At 44.2% G+C, this 7,153-nt stretch overlaps 1 pseudogene across 1 annotated transcript; it reads left to right on the top strand.

Annotated features, from left to right (window-relative positions):
- The first annotated feature begins 2,241 nt into the window (after positions 1-2,241).
- LOC149128294 (OTU domain-containing protein 4-like) lies at positions 2,242-5,808 on the top strand (annotated as a pseudogene). The gene is made up of 2 exons (XR_016216773.1): positions 2,242-3,215; positions 3,318-5,808. The product of XR_016216773.1 is annotated as an OTU domain-containing protein 4-like (transcript).
- Positions 5,809-7,153: the final 1,345 nt, after the last annotated feature.

The following is a 7,153-nucleotide window of genomic DNA, read 5'->3' as shown; positions in this document are numbered from 1 at the left end:
TGGGATACCGTGAAACAATCCAACATATGGGTTATAGGAGTTCCTGAAGGTGTGGAAAGGAAGAATGGACTAGAACATCTGTCTACTGAATTAATTATAGAAAACTTCCCAAATTACATGAAAGAAAGGGGCATCCAAGTACAGGAAGCACATAGAACCCCTAATCGCCATGACCAGAAAAACACCTTCACCATGACACATTGTCATCAAACTTTCAACAATAAAACATAAAGAAAAGATTCTAAAATGCATAAAATAAATGCCACATTATTTTCGAAGAATCTCCAAGTATACTCACAGCTGACTTCTCATCAGAAACTCTTCAGGCTAGGAGAGAATGGAAAGACATAGTTTAAGTCTTAAGAAAAAAAATGGTCAACCCAGAATATTTTACCTTACAAAGCTCTCATTTATCAATGGAGGTGAAATAAAGACCTTCCATGACAAACATAAATTGAAAGTATTTGTCACCATTTGCCCAGCCTTACAAAAGATGCTTAAGGATGTGTTACACACAGAAACATGGTCATCAATATTAAAGAAGGTGAATGCAGAAAATCTCCCAGTAAAATTACAAAGGAAATCCAAAGCAAACAATAGGAATATTTATGGAAAAATGGCAGGCCCAAGTCATTACTTATCAATAGTCACCTTGACTGTAAATGGCCTCAACTCTACAGTTAAAAGTCCCAGACCAGCTGAAAAGATTAAAAAACAAGACTCAGCCAGTGCCACGGCTCAATAGGCTAATCCTCCACCTGCGGTGCCAGCACACTGGGTTCTATTCCCAGTTGGGGCACCAGATTCTGTCCCGGTTGCTTCTTTTCCAGGCCAGCTCTCTGCTGTGGCCTGGAAGTGCAGTGGAGGATGGCCCAAGTCCTTGGGCCCTGCACCCGCATGGCATACCAGGAGAAGCACCTGGCTCATACCTTCGGATCAGCGTGTTGCGCCGGCCGTAGCACACCAGCCGCGGCAGCCATTGGAGGGTGAACCAACAGCAAAGGAAGACCTTTCTTTCTGTCTCTCTCTCACTGTCCACTCTGCCTGTAAAAAAAATTAAAAAAAAAAAAGCTCAACTATTTGCTGGATACAAGAAACACATCTCACTGATAAAGACATATGCAGACTGAAAGTGAAAGGTTGGAATGGAAAAAGATACTCCATGCTAAGAGAAGACAAAAAAGAACAGGTGTAGCCATCCTAATATCAGACAAAATAGACTTTAACACAAAAACTGTTAAAAGAGATAAAGAATGACACTATGTGATCATGAAGGGATCAATTCAATAAGAACATGTGACTATAATAAATATATACGCACACACTACAGGGTGTCTGGCTACTTAAAAGAAATATTATTGAATCTAAAGGGAGACATAAGCTCCAATACAATGGTAATGCAGGACTTTAACATTCCACTTTCAGCAATGGACAAATCAAATAGACAGAAAAATCAATAAAGACCAATAGAGCTAATCAACACTACAGACCAAATGGACCTAAAGGGTATCTACAAAACTTTTCACCTCGCAGTTAGAGAAAACATATTCTTCTCATAAGTACTTGGAATGTTCTCTAGGATAGACCACATGCTAGGCCATAAAGCAAGTCTCAGCAAATTCAATACCATGCATTGTCTATGATCACAATGGAAGGAAGCTGGAAATCAATAAATGAAGAGTCTCTAGATCATATGCAAACATATGAAGACTGAAAAACATGTTCCTGAAAGAACAGTGGGTAATACAAGAAATGAAAGAAAAATCAAAAAATTTCTGGAAATGAACGAAGATAAAAATACAGCACTGGCCCCTCAGGCGCCCTCCGGCGAGGTGGGGAGACGCGAGGCCGCAGCTCTTTTCTTCTGGTTTCCTCAGCGCCCGGCGAGGGGAGCGCGCGGGGTAGGCGGGCAGGCTCACCTGAGCCGGCCCCGCGAGCGCGCCGGGGGCGGGGGCTTCCTCGCTCCACGCCAGTCGGGACCAGGAAACTCCTGCGGGCGGCGACCCCCGGCCCGGTTCCTGACTGGGCGGCGAGGCCCCCGGGACGCGACTCTCGTCCCTCGGGATTTTCTTCGCTCCCTGCCGCCCCACGCCGTCTCCTCTCTGGGCGCGTGCTCCCTCCGGGGAGGCGGTCGCGTGCGGCCGGCCATGCACTAGGCAGGGCTCGCCCTATGCGTCTGGGGAGCGCGGACCGCTGCCTCGGCCGCCGCCTGCTGCCGCTCGCGGAGCCGGAGCCGGAGCCGGAGCCGGAGCCGGAGCCGGAGCCAGGCCGGGGCGTCGAGCTGCCGGCGGCAAGGCCATGTGGGGCTAGCCCGCGCCGCGCCTGGCCTGCAGCGGAACCGGCAACAGGGAGGCGGCCGTCGGCGCCCCGGACGGCGGGGACCAGGGCGGCGCGGGGCCCCGCGAGGACGCGACGCCCATGGACGCCTACCTGCGGAAACTGGGCTTGTATGGCAAACTGGTCGCCAAGGACGGGTCGTGCCTGTTCCGGGCCGTGGCGGAGCAGGTGTTGCACTCTCAGTCTCGTCATGTTGAGGTTAGAATGGCCTGTATTCACTATCTTCGAGAAAACAGAGAGAAATTTGAAGCGTTCATAGAAGGATCATTTGAAGAGTATTTAAAGCGTTTGGAAAATCCACAGGAGTGGGTAGGACAAGTGGAAATAAGTGCCCTTTCTCTTATGTACAGGAAAGATTTTATAATTTATCGGGAACCGAATGTTTCTCCGGCACAAGTAACTGAAAATAATTTTCCTGAAAAGGTATTACTATGTTTTTCAAATGGAAATCACTATGATATTGTTTACCCCATAAAGTATAAAGATAGTTCTGCTATGTGTCAGTCTCTTCTTTATGAATTGCTCTATGAGAAGGTATTTAAAGCTGATGTCAGTAAAATCGTGATGGGACTAGACACTTCTGAAGTAGCTGATGGAAACAACAGTGAAATATCAGATTCAGAGGATGATAGTTGCAAGAGGAAAACTGCTAATGATGTGAATGGATTTAAACCTTTGTCAGGCGATGAGCACTTGAAGAACAATGGGAATTCTACTAGCCTTCCCTTGTCTAGAAAGGTTCTTAAGTCACTCAATCCAGCAGTCTACAGAAATGTGGAATATGAAATTTGGCTGAAGTCTAAACAAGCTCAACAAAAGCGTGATTATTCCATTGCTGCTGGTTTACAATATGAAGTTGGAGAGAAATGCCAAGTTAGGTTGGATCACAATGGAAAATTTCCTAATGCAGATATTCAAGGAGTTCACTCTGAGAATGGACCAGTTTTGCAATATGAAGTTGGAGAGAAATGCCAAGTTAGGTTGGATCACAATGGAAAATTTCCTAATGCAGATATTCAAGGAGTTCACTCTGAGAATGGACCAGTTTTGGTTGAAGAATTGGGAAAAAAACATGCCGTGAAGACCCTCAAACCACCTCCCCCAGAAAGCTGGAGCACAGTGTCAGGAAAGAAGATGAAAAAACCTTCTACTTCGGGACAAAATTTTCATTCTGAAATGGATTACAGAGGGCCAAAGAATCCAAGCAAGCCAATAAAAGCCCCATCAGTACTACCTCCTCGGCTCCAGCATCCTTTGGGAATAAGACAACATGCATTCTCTAGTCACTCTTCAGGGGCACAGTCTCAGAAATCCTCCAGTGAACACAAAAATCTTGCCAGGACACCTTCACAGATCATGAGAAAACCTGATCGTGAGAGAGTTGAGGATTTTGATCACACGAATAGAGAATCTCACTATTTTGGCCCCTCCCCTGAAGAACGCAGAGAGAAGCAAGCCATAGAAGAATCTCGTTTACTTTATGAGATTCGGAACAGAGATGAACAGGCTTTCCCCGCCCTTTCCATGTCATTAGTCAGTACATCAGCTTCTCAAAGTAGCAACCCATGTGTCCAGAGAAAATCATCCCACGGAAGTGATAGAAAAGGAAACAGGCGGAGAATGGACACATAAGAACGGAAGGACAAAGACTCTGTCCATGGATCTACTCACTTGGATAAAAAACCTGAACCAAGTACATTAGAGAATATTAGTGATGATAGATGTGCAAGAGTTTCATCCCCATTGAAGTCAAAGAAATTAGAGTGCCCATCTCCTGCAGAACAAAAGCCAGCAGAACATGTGTCTGTCAAATCCAGCTCCCCTTCTAGTGTCTCCAGAGGTCCATCTAACTCCTGCGGTGCCTTCTTTACCAGCCACTGTGCCAGCCTGGCCAAGTGAACCTACAACTTTTGGACCAACAGTTCCTGTGTCAATACAGGCAGTTAACCAGCCCTTGATGCCTTTGCCTCAGACATTGAGCCTTTACCAGGACCCAGTGTATCCTGGGTTTCCTTACAATGAAAAGGGAGATCGAGCCATTGCACCACCTTATTCACTGTGTCACACTGGAGAGGACTTGCCTAAAGATAAGAATATTCTTCGTTTCTTCTTCAATCTTGGAGTGAAGGCGTATAGTTGTCCGATGTGGGCCCCACATTCTTACCTGTACCCTCTGCACCAGGCCTACCTGGCAGCCTGCAGGATGCACCCAAAGGTCCCTGTCCCTGTCTATCATAATCCTTGGTTCCAAGAAGCCCCTTCTGCTCAGAATGAAAGTGATTGTACCTGCACTGACACACACTTTCCTATGCAGACTGAGGCCAGTGTTAATGGCCAAATACCACAGGCAGAGATTGGACCGCCAACGTTTTCTTCACCTCTGGTTATCCCTCCATCTCAGGTGTCTGAAAGTGACGGACAGTTGTCTTACAAAGCTGATCTTGAATCTGAGAACCCTGGGCAGCTTCTTCATGCTGAATATGACGAATCACTAAGTGGCAAGAATATGTTCCCACAACCGTCCTTTGGACCTAATCCATTCTTGGGCCCAGTTCCCATTGCGCCTCCTTTCTTCCCTCATGTTTGGTATGGGTACCCTTTTCAGGGATTCATAGAAAACCCAGTAATGAGGCAGAATATTGTGCTGCCCTCTGACGAGAAAGGAGAATTGGATCTACCGCTGGAAAATCTGGATCTGTCTAAAGAATGTGCTTCCGTTTCAGCTGTAGAGGAGTTTCCCAAAGCCAGGGAAACTCTCCCTGAAGCAAGTGTGAGCAGTAAGCATGAAGGCCGGCCAGAGCAGTCATCCCAGACACGGAAAGCAGATCTGGCACTGGCCTCCGTCCCTCCTGGAGGAGAGGGAAAGGCTCATCTTCCCACTCAGATTCTAAACAGAGAGAGGGAAACTGTGCCAGTTGAACCTGAGCCTAAAAGGACCATTCAGAGTCTGAAAGAAAAACCAAAAAAAGTAAAAGATCCTAAGACTGCTGCTGATGTGATCAGCCCTGGGGCCAACTCTGTGGATAGCAGAGTGCAAAGACCAAAAGAAGAGAGTTCAGAAGATGAAAATGAAGTATCTAATATTTTGAGAAGTGGTAGATCCAAGCAGTTCTATAATCAAACTTATGGAGGCAGGAAATACAAAAGTGATTGGGGCTATTCCGGTAGCGGTGGCTATCAACACCTGAGAGCTGAGGAGCCTTGGAAAGGGCAGCCAAGCAGAGGCCGGGATGAAGGTTATCAGTACCATCGCAATGTCAGAGGACGGCCCTATAGGGGTGACAGGAGGAAATCAGGGATGGGAGATGGCCACAGGGGACAACACACTTGATGGTTGTTGCTGGAGTCTTTTAGAGCAGAAACCCTTTCTTAGGTGGAATGTTTCTGAAGGCTTTAAAAAATACATTAAAATAAAAACCCAAATTGGAACTGTCTCCTCCCCTCCACATTTAGCCTTGCTCCCATTCTGGACGAGAGAATCTGGACAGGACTTCAAGGGGGCAGGTGGGTTTCTGGCATTGCCACTTCACTCACAGTTTGATTTATCAGGTGACTTCTCCCCTAACAATTAGGAAATAAGTTTGTTAAAGTATTTTTTATAAACAACTTAATATAAAACATTATAGATTTAGTGTTTGTTTTATTTTCCTTGTATAAGTTTGATTTTAAATGTTGGAAATGTGTGCTTTATAGTGTTTACTAAAGTGACAAGAAAATATACCATTTGACACACTATAGATTCCAAAATATAACATTGCACCAAATAGAAATGTTTATTTTATTATGCAATGCCTTAGTCGTAAACTGGGCGCAAACAGTTCTCAGCCTAAAACACTGTTGTCTTTTAAAATGCTTCCAACCCAAAGGCCTTTCATCTCAATATCTGTCAAACTTGAATAATGTCTTCTCTTTAATATTTCATATAAGGCAGCCTATTACTTATGTCTTAGAAATGTTGTATATAGTTCTTTTAATAGTCATAGGGTATATTTTTGAATTTTGGTGAGTATTTGTTGAATTTGAGAGTGCATGCAAGAATAGATGTTTAGGAAATAGTAGGAAATCCACTGAAATGGCTGTTTCCACCAAGAATTCTTAGCACTGGTGTAAATATCATGGTGCCTACTCGAAAGATACGTAGATGCTATGCATTCTGAAAATAATCTGCATCTGTTAAAACTGCAGAAGTTTTTTAATGCCACTTTAACACTAATGCACTGACAGATTCTAAATATTTTGTGAGAAGAAATGTTAAAAATTTTTAGCTTGACAGGTTTCTATAGAGTTCCTGTGTTTTGTTTTCTCCTTGCACCATTTGTTGGTTATGTGTCTCACCTTACATTTGCATGTTCAGCTTGTCATGGCTGGAATCATTGTACAAAATGAGATGATTGTGACTTCCAGGTCGTTTCTAGAGGACGCTGCTAGAAAGTGGTTTCGCTTTGCATTGGATAGTTTGTTACCCTGAGGTTGCAAGTCTTGGATCTTGTTCCTTCCAGTCCTTGCAGTATTCACTAGAGGTTTCCTTGGCATGTTGCACTCTCTTCTCCTTTGGACATTGGACTGTCTGCACAGTATTCATTCATTTGTGTTACTTTGTAAAATAACTAGCTTATATTTCTTTTTGTACATACCAATGTGAAAATCTACCTGCTTTTTTATGTTGATTACCTTTTTATCAGGAAGTTTGAGTGCTATGCAAATAATATAGTAGTAATTTCTCCTTGCATGCCATGTGTAATTATACCTAGCCAAAACTAGATGTCGTGGCTTTCTTGTTTTTTTGAAGCATATTACTTTAAAAGCAAATACAATT

The sequence above is a fragment of the Oryctolagus cuniculus genome, chromosome 1 (genome assembly GCF_051225735.1).
Source record: "Oryctolagus cuniculus isolate XC-2025 breed Fujian yellow rabbit chromosome 1, ASM5122573v1, whole genome shotgun sequence".
Taxonomy (NCBI): Eukaryota; Metazoa; Chordata; class Mammalia; order Lagomorpha; family Leporidae; genus Oryctolagus; species Oryctolagus cuniculus.
Note: the sequence above shows the minus strand (reverse complement) of the source record. Positions and strands in the feature narration are given on the sequence as shown.